The sequence below is a fragment of the Corythoichthys intestinalis genome, chromosome 9 (assembly GCF_030265065.1).
Source record: "Corythoichthys intestinalis isolate RoL2023-P3 chromosome 9, ASM3026506v1, whole genome shotgun sequence".
Lineage (NCBI taxonomy): Eukaryota > Metazoa > Chordata > Actinopteri > Syngnathiformes > Syngnathidae > Corythoichthys > Corythoichthys intestinalis.
The window spans coordinates 15,495,991-15,509,617 of NC_080403.1; the positions used below are offsets into that span (position 1 = coordinate 15,495,991).

General features: G+C 38.8%; 1 protein-coding gene across 5 annotated transcripts in view; it reads left to right on the plus strand.

Annotated features, from left to right (window-relative positions):
* ptprt (protein tyrosine phosphatase receptor type T) overlaps positions 1-13,627 on the plus strand; it is a 262,227-nt gene that overhangs the window by 115,143 nt on the left and 133,457 nt on the right. The gene's annotated exons all lie outside the window — the stretch shown is intronic.

The following is a 13,627-nucleotide window of genomic DNA, read 5'->3' on the forward strand; positions in this document are numbered from 1 at the left end:
AAAATGTTTGGTCAATCCAAATGGATAGTACGTCTAGTACTGTCAATGGCACTGACAGATAAGCATTCTCAACCAGTTTAATTTAACTGGACGTCTATTGCTTTCAAAGGCAGACAATGAGCTAATTGTGGGTGGGTCACTTGTTAATTTTAGGGTACTTACAGATAATTTGCTGTTTATATTAAGGCATTTCTTGGTCACTTTCTGTTGATTGTGGGACATTTCTGTGCCACTTCATGTACATTCTGGGGCATTCCAGGTGACTCCGTTCGAGGTTTTGTTTGTTTGTTTGTTTGTTTGTTTTTGTCAACAATATTGACTATATTCATGTAGTTTCGAGAATAGAATAGAATAGAATAGAATGGAATGGAATAGAATAGAATAGCCCTTTATTGTCATTATACAGTTGTACAATGAAATTGTGGGGCATTTTCCTTTACTGTGCAGGACAAGTAAAAATCTCAAAAGTAACTTGCAAGTATAAAAGTATACAATCTAAATAAATATAAATGCGTATAAGGTAGTCCTATGTTCACACAGTGCAAATAATCGAATTGAAGTAGCAGTTTGACAGTTAAGGCACTGAATATTGCACGTTAATATTGCACAAAAATAAGTATTGCACATAGAATATGTGTGAATAGAAGTGAAGTAGCAGCAGTATCATGTAATAATGGTATATTATTTTTTTGAGTATTGATATACCTTGTTACCTCGCTTCTTATAGGTTTGTTTATTTGCTCCTCCCAATCAAAATGAATTGGACGATGTCAGTAACAGCCCATGACGGAGCAAGGACTATGCTAAAATATCCCCCATTTCTATCTAGAGTGGTACAAAGCCAAATTCCCCCCCTGACAACCCTGATGACCTGTGGTAGTGCAAAATCAAATAACGGAGTGTTAATACTTTTGTAAACAAATATATCTGAATACAACATTTCAATATCAATACTTTTCTATACTAACCAACAACCCTAAAACCAAATAAGGTCCATTTCTTTTGAAGGTATCGGATCTGTGAAAATGCTCCTTCCCTATTGACTCGGCGATGCTGCATTGTTCCATTGTCACTGATGCACTAAATTTAGCGACGCTTTCAAGTCCTTGAGCCGCTGACCTCGTTTAGTCTGTCACGTCATACGTTTTAGCCTACAGGGGCGATGGCGCGCTATCGTTTACACCTGTGTCGACTTTTTGCAGCGTCCGTCCGGGCCTGTTTCACATATTGGTCACAGAACCCGTCCCTGTGGAACATCTGGGGAGGTAAAAGGATTCGGGTTTCTGCACTGCTGCAATTCTGAGCATGGCAAAGTGAAGGAAGAAGAATAACAAAAAGGACATTAAGCAGTTCATGTCTCTGGAGGCAGGGGGCGCCGATGAATCTTGACAGAACAGAACCCGCACTTGAAGTGTTTGGTCAGGCGAACAAAAAAAAGCAAAAAATTACGTGCCTGCTCCAGACCAGCAGAGCACACTTCCTTTTTCTTTTTATGCATTGCTTTTTGAGATTTTTTGTGGGTTTACTTGTGATAGACAGCCCTACCAAATTTGGCTTTGGGCTGAATTTTCAAAGACAATTCCGCTGAATGGCTACTAATAATGCCAAAATGTCTGCTTTCCAACCAAAATGGCAGATATTTTACAGCTTTTCGGGCATGGCCTCTTGAGACTTTTTTTGTGTGGGTTTTCTCATTCCGGACAAGTCTGCAGAATTTCATGTTGCTAAGTCAAACTTGCCTCAGGCTGAATTTTCAAAACCAATTCAACAGGACTTGGTTGCCTACAAATGATGCCTAAAATGTTTGCTTTAGACCAAAATGACACTTTCTGCACATTTTGTACCATCATTCAATGTGACTTTTTTGTAGGTCTACTTATGATAGAGTTGCCTACCAAATTTCATGTTGTCAAGTCAAACAGTCTACGGGGGCTGAATTTAAAGATTCCGGCGGGTGCTACAATTACAATAAAAAAACAAATTTACACATTGCTAAATTTCCTTTCAATCCAATTACAAAAAGAACTTTCCTGAAGGATAACTGACTACTTTATAATTCACCACTTTTTTCAAGAGGCAAGCAAAGGACAGTGACCTTGTTTTGTTGCATGAAAATGTCACAGACCAGTAAAAAAAAAAAAAAAAAAACAGCACAACAAAGGAGTTTCGTGCTTGTGCGGCTTCTGAGAAAATCGAATTGTTCAACGGAGCGGGATTTTCAATGGCCCTTGTGTCCCTTAGAGACCGTGTCCAAGAGTCCTTGAGCAAGACACTTTAACGGCCCCAATGAAGACTTTCACAGCGGTGCGGGAACGCACTCCGTCTGCTCTTTAAGTGCCATTAAGGGAGCATCGCCACCGTACTGACGCATCCATCTCCATTTGGACACGCGCAATTATCCGCTACACGCTCAATCGGTAGCAGCACTGCTACTCCTGCGCTTCCGAATCATTCTGGGCGATCGGATAAATAGCTCCAGGTTCGTAAATGGCGTAGGAGTTTTAAGCAAATGTCAGTAAGGCGGCAGGTGAATGTCAGATAATTGTCGGTTAAAGGTGCAAGATCTTCAGTTGTCTGCTGTTCAATCATTGTGTAAATGTCCAATCCATTTGAATTCTTTCAAAATGGTTGGACGTCTATAAACGGCAATCACAGCGAATGACTTCATTAAAAATCATTTTTTAAAATAAACATTAAAGCTCTATGAGCAGTAAAAAGGCCATTTGCATGATTTTTTGTTCAACGTTTTTCTCGCTGTTTTTCCATTTTTTTTTGCTGTTTAAAAACTGCACCCACCCCCCTAAAAATTGTTTTTTTTTTGCCCCTTGATTTTTGGGCGTTTTTCACATTTTCTTTGGGTTTTTTTCTTCCCCCTTTTGGGGTTTTTTCGGCCAGATCCGAACCTGGATCGGAAAAAAACCACAAAACAAGCAAAAACTGTGATGAACTTTGAAAAAATATGAAAAAAATCGAAACACTGGGGAAACAAAAATAACGGAAAAATGTATTTTGAAAAACTGGGAGAAATGCGAAAAACACCTGCTTCAAATGAACTGGATATCTGGACATTATGGACGTTAATGGCAGCCATGAGCAATGAAGCATTGGACGAATAGATAAGTATATGAAAAGTAGTATTGATTAAAAATATTCTAAATTTAGAACACTGAAAAATAGATAATCCTAAATTTATTTGTTTTCCCATTTTTTCCTGGTTCTTATTTTAATTTTAATTTAATTCTGCTTCCAAGAATCGACCTCCCATCAGGAAAAAATGAGGTAATAATTTCATTGAACTTTGTGAGACTTTCAGTTGGAGGAAGTGATGGCAAGCACGGAGATTAGGATCCCAGCTGCTCCCGCCGTGGGCTTGTTGTCTTTGCGCCGCTCTCTCGTATTTGCTTATCTGATCCACGGCGACTGTTTCCGAGTTCGCTAGCGCCGTCGTGAGTTTTTGGCGCCAGGCGTGTAAACATGCCGTTTTTTCCCCCCGTGGTGTTACACAACCGCAGCAGCGAGAAGGAGCTGTTACGCCGCCAATTTAGTTGCCGAGTGTGGGCGTCTCGCCGGAGGGAGAGGGAAGCTGCCCACCCGGTTGGCCCACCGAGGCAACCTGCCTTCCCGCCGGCTCGGTTGCACGCCTTTAATTTACTGGCAATGGTGGGGGAGGGGGGGTTCAACCGAATTACATGTGACTGGCAGAAGTGAGAAGGGGAAACGGTAAATGCTCATGTTTTAGTTAACTCGTGACTTAACATTTGCAGTGAACGAATGAGTTGACTCGTTTACTAGGAGGCCTCCCACTTCTAATGGATTGGGCATCCATCGTCGTCAATGGTAGCCAACAGTGGTGTTACCAGGATGCCAGGTGTGGGTGGGCATTAGTCTTACCTGGGGGGGCAAAAAAAAGCTACAGTGCTCAAGTAGGTCGAAATCCAGCATAGGGCTACTGCACCTTAAAACATGTAAACATGTTTTGTTTTCTTCTTGAGATAACTGTTGTTGTGATTTGGTCAAAACCAATAAAAGTTGATTTGATTTTATTTGACTTAGAACACATCAATAACTGAACAGTATGGACATGCAGGAAACAATGTTTTTTTTTAGGTAACCTATTGTGGTTCCTCAGTTTTACTATTATTATTATTATTATTATTATAGTTATTCTTTGTTCCGCAGCCCCTTTGAGCTCAATTTGACCCTCTTAGAATGCTTCAAAATGCACCAAAATCGGCAGGCAGATCAAGACAGGTGCAATATTTGATATCGTGTAAAGACAAATTCCAAATACACTATGTAGCACCCCCTAGCAGTCATTCTTTGTCCCGCTGATGCTTTTAGCCCTACTTTGACCGCCTTAGAATGCTTCAAAACTCAACAAACTCAACAGTAAGGTGAGCACTGGTGAAAACTTTGATAAAATGTAAATTTAAAAAAAAAAAAAAGCGTAAATGTGTGTAGCGCCCCCGAGGAACAAAACCAACATTTTTTTTTTCCCCTTAAGGTGAAAGAGGAGGTAACAACGCAAAGGTTAAAACTTAGAACACATCAGTACTACTAATAGATGAATGGGACTGCCCAGACTGCCGTTAATACTACATCCAGTTTTCTTTTGGTGGGCAGAGCGTGTCCGTGGGTCGGCACTCCCCCCCCCCATGTAACGCCCCTGGTAGCCAATGAGCAAAATCATGAGTTAACTCATTGGCAGCTATTGAACTCATTCGTTCACTCCTGATGAGTTAGCTCATTCACTGCCAGCACTCCCAGTTCAAATGACTTGGAAGTTTGTCATCGTCAATGGCAGCCAATGAGTTAAGTCATGGGTCAAGTCTTGGGAGTGAAAAAATGAACTAAATCATTAGTTTACTCATTCAGAGTGAACAAATGAGTTAAGTCATGGGCAGTGTTGTCAGAGATTACTTTAAAAAGTAATTTAATTACTGATTACGCCTAAAAAAGTAATCTAGTTACTTTACTGATTACTTTATTATCAAAGTAACTAAGTTACTTTAAAAGTAACTTATCAGTTACTTTTGACCAATTTTTTTCCCTTCTGCTGCCTCAACATAAAAATAACTGAAAAATGTCATCGCGTGTAATTGAGTTTTTCACATAAGGCTTAATCTTTAAATTAGCAGGGGTTTAATTAGTCGACCACGATTGACTCGCCCTAGCTTAGCCATTCCGGAGCCCTAAAACTAACAAATAACTGACAAACTGCACAAAATTTGTTTAAATCAACCCCAACGACTAATTAAACCCCCACTAACTCCAAGATTAAGCCTAATGTAAAAAATTCAGAACTTCCCCTTTGAAATAAAGACCTAGCCATTAAAATGTTGTCTGTAAAAGTTGTAAAGCAATAAAACAAACAATAAAAATTAATGAAATGAACAAAAATCCTACAACGTAAAGTTTTCACAATGGGTCAAAATCATTTTTCGAACAGATCATGAGACTAGCACCTCGGAGACTATCCTTTGCTTTGCTAAGCCAAAACTACACCAGAGGAGGCAAGATGGATATTTAGAATTTCTTTAAACCTAAGCTTTCAAACGCCGCCCACAACAACTTGAACAGTTGATTGAACTCGAACAGTGTCAAGATGTGTATATGCGTACATATATATACAGTGTTGACCAAAAGTTTGGAGACACCTCAAAGGTGGATACTTTGAAGAATGTAGAACACAAAACCTGTTTTGTTATTTCACTTTTTTTGCCATTCCACATGTTCGTTCATAGTTTTGATGTCTTCAGTGAGAATATACAATAGTAGTGAAAATATATAAAACGCAAAAATCATGAAGTGTGTCCAAACTTTTGACTTTTGTTTCAGTCTTCAACATGCTTTTCCCCCAGTGCCACAAATGTAAAACTTCGCCTATGATTACAAACTGTAACGATAAAATATACATAATTACACACATTATAAAGGCTGGTTACAAACTGTAGAAGTGCTGGCTGTCTCGTTACCTGTCGGATTTGATTCGAGTTTTTTCGAGTTGTGCTGTAATTCCAAGTGCTTCCTTGTTGAATTGGATGTCGAGTTTTTAGCGGTCGACAGACAGTCCTTCTGAGCCTGCGCAGAGTTTGCAACGCACAGAGATATTTTTGTCATCTTTACTGGACAGATATGCGAAGTAATGGCTGTATCTCCAGTGAGCAAATGCAGCCATTTGTTGTATCTCTCCGGCTCCTTTACTGTTAGCATCCTGATAGGTAGCCATTAGCCAGGCAATGTTGTTGACCGCCATGGCAGACGGCGCGCGCACAGGCAGCATGGTAAAACACGTGACCTGTTTTCCCCCCGATGAGAAAACGTGAGATGTGATGTCACTCCCAAACTCAAGCGCAGTATTTTCTTTTCAAATGCTCCTCGTACATGACTACAATATTCTTCATTCTACATACAGTATGAGGCAACAATTAAATAGTAACGCACAGGCACCGAGGAAACTAACTTTAATCAGATTACTGGCTTGGAGAAATGAACGCGTTAGATTGCTCGTTACTGAAAGAAAGTAATCAGATTACAGTAACGCGTTACTGACAACACTGGTCATGGGTTAACTCAATGGCAGCCAGTGCCTCACGAATCAACTCATTAGGAGTGAACGAATTAGTTAACGTATTGGATTGAAGCCCTCCTAGTTCAATTAAATTTGAGGCCCATCGCCATTGCTGGCAGCCAATGTCAACTCATGGGTGAACTTGTTAGATGCCATTGTTTCATGACTGGATTCCTTAATAAATAAATGAGTTAAATAAGGAGTTAACTTATTCAAAGTGAACAAATGAGTTAAGTCATAAGACTCATAGACTAAACTTAATCATGAGTTAACTCGGCACATGCCATTAATTAATGAGTTCACTCTTTCACTAAATGCCCTCCTAATTCAAATTGATTCACCGTTAATGCCAGCTGATAAGTTAACTCATTTGTTAACTCATTAAAAGTGAACAAATGTGTGAAGAATATGAAAATTTGGTGATATTTCATGCAAAAAAAAAGTATGTTGATGTTCTCTTTTTGGCAACATGCATTTTGGGAAAATTATGGCAAAATTAGAGACCTTGCATCAAGCTCATTCAGTTCATTCTGTGTAGTTAGAAACGATTCAATTTTGCAAAATGTGGTGATATTTCAAGCAAAATAAGCATATTTTCATTCTTCATGGCAGCATGAATGTTTATCCTGGAAAAAAATAAGACAAATCGAGAGACCTTGCGTAAAGCTCGTTGTTTTACAGTGAAAAACTTGCAATATTTGGTAACATTTCATTGCAAAATTACCATTTTAAAAAATTGTATTTTTTTGTTCCATGTGGAAATGAGCATTCTGGAAAATACATCTAGAGAGAGATCTTGCTTCATGGCCGTTTATTCAATGTCTACCTTGGTGGTGATACATGTCCAATCCATTTTGACCGAGAGGAACTGGCAGTGTCTCAATCAAAATGGATTCGACGTCCCTTGCCGTCATTGGCAGTCAAGGAATTTGAAAGACACCTCAGGATTCTCTTTAGAAGACTGAACTGCGATAGCAACTTGAGTTTCAACTAGAGGCCCACGTGTACTCCCGGTTTGACTTGATTTCAGGTCACGTCGCGATCGCTGCTTTCCCGTGCGACCGTTCGTCGCTCACTCCACCGCAAAATAATCCTCCGTTAGTACAGATGACATTTTCAAAAGTCATTCGTTAGGCCTTGGTGGGGTTCATCCCGGCTGTGAATTGATACACCCCTGCTGCTTTCTATTTTCACACATAAAAACAATGCGCTTTCATCTTCATTCTTGGCATTTAACTCCCGCATGGCGAAACAAGACCACGCCTCTCGGGACAAAACATTTTGCGGTTAAAAAGCAAGCGAGAGACAAAGAGGTCGATCCATAGTCAAAACGTACTTTGCTCTTGCTCTTTCTTTGGCTCTTTAGAGAGATGAAAATGGCACTTATTCACTGCTACAATAGACGTACAAATCAATTTTAACTGGGATGGATGGCATTGAATGATCATGTTTCATTGCCATTGATGGTCGTCCAACCCAAGTGGTCTGTCGCTGTCAATGGCAGCCAATGAGTTAGTTTTTAAAATGCGTTTTTACAATAGTGGAATGGTTGGTGATTTGTGTACATGTTGCCATATAGAAGAAAAATATGCTTTTTTTTCTTTGCTTGAAATATCACCAAATTTTCAAAAATGGAATCGTGCCAGACTTCATGGAGTAATACATCAATTAAATGGGCTAAATGCAATGTTTCTGGATTTTTCATGTTTTTCAGGATATCTAACAAAATATGCATTCTTTTGCTTGAAATATCACCATATGTTCAAAAGATTTAGTAGTGACAAACTACATGGAGTAATACCTCAAATGAACGGGCTTAATGCAGGATCTTTGCATTTATTGTTATATTTCTCTATTTCAGGATACATGTACAGTGGGGAGAACAAGTATTTGATACACTGCCAATGGGAAAACCCATTGACAGTGTATCAAATACTTGTTCTCCCCACTGTATATGTTGCCATATTGAACACAAAAACATATATTTTTTGCTTGAATTATCACCAAATTTTCAAAAATGGAATTGTCCCAAACTACAGGTATTGATACATTAAAAAATAGGCTTAATGCAGGACCTCCCAATTTGTCTTCCTGCCCCTTTCTGCCATATTGAACAAAAATGTGCTTTATTTTTCCTTTAAATACAGTATCATCGAACCTTCACAAATAAAAATGTGCTAAGCTACATGGCGTTATAGCTTAAATCAAAAAACTTATGTGAGGTCTCCTGATTAGTATTTTTTTTCAGGATTCACATACATGAGTCCATATAAAACAAAAACAAGCTTTTATTTCGCTTAAAACATCACTAAATCTTCAAAAATAGAATTGTTCTAAACTACATTGAGTAATACCTCAAATTAACAAGCATAATACAATTCCTCTCGATTTGTCATTTTGTTTCCCTCAAATGCACATCCATGTTGCCATATTGAACAAAAATATGCTTATATGCAATCACTAAATCTTCAATAAAAAAAAAATCAAATAAAAATAAAAAAACTTTATTTGACAGCGGTGTCATAAGACTGTCACAAGACCATCATAATTATGACATGACAATATGGCCATTACTGAATGCTTATGACAGATATCATTAAGTTTCATTCAGCTTAGATCTTTTACATCCAAGTGTCATCTTGCAAATGATGTCACTAACTCAATTTATTTTGAGCTCGGATCTTTTGCATCTATTTAAAGGTGAGAAAATTTGCCAGATGACATTAAATGACATCTGTTATAAGCATTGATTAATGCTCATGACTGTGTTGTATCATCATTATGATTTTCTAATGACAGTCTTATGGCGCCACTGTCAAATAAAGTCTTACCAAATACTATAACTAGCAATTAAGGAAACAACTGGTACAGTAACTGAATAAATAATTAGCACAAAACATGAATTTTGATTGTTATTTACATCTGTAGTGCTGCTATGCATGCTAGGAGGCATGTTGAACAACAACAGTGTTGACAGTAGGTGGCAGCAGAGGTTGACTGTCTCCCCCAAGGGAGCAGCAATGGCCAAAGGAAGCTTCTTGAAACAATGAAGCTTCGCAGCCAATTGGTTCAAAGCTTCATGGTGGTTCATTTGGTCTTATGACAGTCGTATGATGCCACTGTCAAACAAAGTGTTACCGGTTAATATCTTTTGGTGTAAATATCCCATAATACAGTGAGGACAGCTCCTATAATCCAGTGTGGCTTATTTATGAACAAATTCCGCTTTCGTGTCAAATTTGGTGGGTGGCTAGTGTTGGGAATAACGCCGTTACGAATAACGCCGTTACATAATGGCGTTATTTTTTCAGTTACAGGGTAATCCAACTAATTATTTTTTCCGCTGTTACAACGCCGTTACCGTTACTGACGGTCAAAAGCGGTGCGTTACTTACACTAAATATATTGGAGAAACTACCAGCCGTAGCGAGTCTACTCTGCTCTGTTTATTTGTCATCCAAAACTTGGGGTGCGTTCAGGTTTGAGAATAGCGCACGTGTTTTGTTTTGTGCTTTTTCTTAGCAAAGATATACCACACAAGGTGCTGGCACTCTGTTTCTTTAATAGCACATATAACTTCAACATTAACACAAACGTACGGCTCTCGGCAGGCCGTGTCTCTAACTCACTCCCGCATCATGTGAGCAAAACAATATTGGCGCTGTGTGCACTTTAGGGAGCCTCAGATAATTCTGTATCAGAATATTACAGCAAGTACTTCTTATGACTCCAGGCTGTTTGTCCCTGCTCATTCACTAAGACACTGCTTTCCAAAGCTTGCTAACGTTTCTGTTTTTGCTACACCTGAATACTAGCCTTGTTCCCATCCCCCACTGTCAGCCAGCAAGAATGCTGCTTCCATCATTAGAACGGCAGATGCTTTGAGGGTGACGGGAGGAGTAGGGGGGAAGAGGCTACCTGAATGCACCACCTGGATAATAGATGCGATGGAAGTGATTGTGATTGGCTGAGGGTTAGAGTCATGTGTCATGGTAAGCCAATCAGAGCCTGTGTTTTCACACACAAACCGGAACAGCGCGTGCGGCAAACACACACATGCAAAACAAATGCAGAGGGATATGATGGCAGAGCATTCAGAGGAAAATTTGTCCTTTACGAGGTGGCGATATAAACATTATTTCAAGTCAAAATGCTTGAAGTACAGTAGGCTATGTCTACTTGAGCAGTTGTCTCAGGTTGTGAGAGTTAGATTTAATTGATTAAACTAACTTTATATTGTTTACTGCTGATTGTTATTTTATTATATTGTTTACTGTTTATTTTTGTTGCACTTCAAGTGTAGGATAAATCTGTTGCTGGTGAGGTGCAATAAATATTACAAGGTCCTATAACACAACTACTTGTCTGTTCTTCTCTATTCAACTGACTCGAATACTGCTCAGAAATTTTCAAATTCTTTGACATACAACAACTTCTTTTTAAAGTAACGGAAATAATTACTTTCCCTGGTAACTCGTCACTTTTACTTTAGAGTAATTCAGTTACTGAGTTACTTTTTGGAAGAAGTAGTGAGTAACTATAACTAATTATTTTTTTCAAGTAACGTGCCCAACACTGGCGGCGGCTTATAGTAATACATCAAAAGAAGGGCATAATTCAAGGGCTCTAGAGTTTGCATTTTATTCTCAAAATACAGTTACATCCTGCCATACTGAACAAAAATGCATTTCTTTGTTAGAAATATTACCAGTCTTTAAAAATAGAATAGTGCTAAACTACATTGAGTAACACCTCAAATAAATGAGCATAATGCAAGGTCTCATGATGTGTCATCCCCCCAAGAATATGTTACTAATAACGAAGAATATGTTATATATGCTATATGTTACCATATAGAACAAAAAATGATTTTCTGAAATGTGATTAATCATTGCTTGACCTCCTAGTTGGATTGTCTTGGCAGCATGAAATTTAGTATCACTGTTAGCGGCATGGAAAATGAATGAATGAATGTTAATGGCAATGATTGAGTGACAATATTCAAGAATTAACCAGATATTCAGGCTTCTTAAAACCCCTGCTCTATGTACTTTCCTTGTCTTTTTTGGATGCACCTATGCCTGTCCTTGATACCTCAAGTCCTGCTGCATGCTAACCCTTCCCCGTACTGCCTTTTGGTGAGTTCATCAAGGGGAAATAATGAAGTATTGACATTTATGAAAAGGCGCCGGACGTCTTTTTAATAAGCTGTCAAAGGCGGCGTGCTTTCCTCTGAGCTACCGCCCGTCATTATTGAGCCTAATGACCACACTGGCTCGGACCCTTCCGATTCAAGAAGCTCAGTGCGTCATAAACAACATTTACGAGGTGGTGCCTTGGGACGCGGCAGCGGCAGCAACCTTATTTCACTTGACTTTTTTTCATTTTCCATCTTTTATGATTGCTGCTGTTTGTTTTTATTAGAGAAACACGGCGCGCGTTTTGCTCTCGCTGTTGTTTGCCGCGCGACAATTGATGGGTTTTGGTTTGGGCAATTCTATAGAATCCGCCGTTAGCTGAGGCGCTCATCATCTCAAGCCAATAAAAGCGTCGTTATTGAATAAGGTGGCGGATATAAGCTTGACTAAATCAGCCTTGCCCGGTTCTCACACGAATATTGATTAGGAATGAGAATGTAAAGCAAGTCAAATTGCATGGAAAATCGGATTTTCTTTATTTCTGCAAAGGGCAAGTGACTTTTTTTTTGAAGTTACCTAGAAAATGCAATGTCTGGCAAAATGGCATGTGAATGCTTTCCTCTGATGGGCAATAAACTGCTGTGCGTCACTTCTTAGTGATTTTGGGGTGTTTTGGGGTCACTTTGTTTTGCTTTTGGATTGCTTCCAGTTAATTTTGAACCATTACAGGTAACTTAATGATCGTTTTGGGGCAATTACAGGTCGCGTCTTGTTAATTTTTTGGTCAATTCATGCTAATTTTGGGGCATATACAGGCTTCAACTTCCTGTTAATTTTGGGTCGTTTCTGAGTCACATTTTCAGATTTTTCTTTTTCTTTTATTATTTTCTTTTATTTTTCATGGCTAACTTTTTATAGATTTTTTGATGGCTTCCTGTTCATTTTGGGGCTTACTCCGGTCGCTTCGATGTTAACTCATGTTTCATTGCTACTGATGGCACTAAACGTCCATTCCATTTGAACTGGGCGGGGCAAATAAGCATTCATGAATTTGACATCTAAAGCCGTCAATGGCACTGAACGATAAGTATTCACAGTCAGTCCGCCTAATTTAAATGAGTTAGATGTCTATCGGTTTTTCACATTTTTTTCCCGTTGTTTTTCAATTATTCATGTTTTTTTTTTAATTGAGGATCGTTTTAAACATAATGCAAAGCCTACTATTTATAATATTCCTTTTATTTTCAATGGGGTTTCTTTGGCCCGTGCCCCCACCAAAAGCGTTTGACCCACCGACACAGTTAAAACACCAAAACGACAGGAATTCTCACACAACGCAGACTCTTTCATTCGACACTCAAAAAAATTACCGTTCGCCCAAAAATGCCGATTTATTGGGAAAAAGGGGAAATTTCGAAACTCTACTTGTCTAACAGTTTTTTTTTTCCAAATCACATAATTTACACATCAAAAATTTCGTAATATGTAGGCGCACCAACCTATTGTTTTTCTTGCGGCAAAAACGTACGGTAACGCCAAAATTTGCCAAAAACTTTCCCATTCATTTCCAAGAGCCTTATTTTCCATTCATTTCAATTGGACAAAAACATTTCCATTCACTCCTATTGGTTTCCAACCCAGACAGGGCGAAAATTTACAATAACACACCCAAAAACATATCTCTTATATTGTTGTTTTGTTATTTTTTACCAAAAACTTCCTAATAAAGCCCAGTAACATTAAACTGGCCATGCTGATGACACCCATGTATAAACATTCCAGTTATGGCCATAAACATCCACACTAATGACGCTTATGTGCATTGATTCGATTGACGCCGGTGTAAGTCGATCCTATAGAAGCCCATGAATGTCAATTCTATTGACAGGAAGTTACGTGCAGACGTTAAGAACTGTCA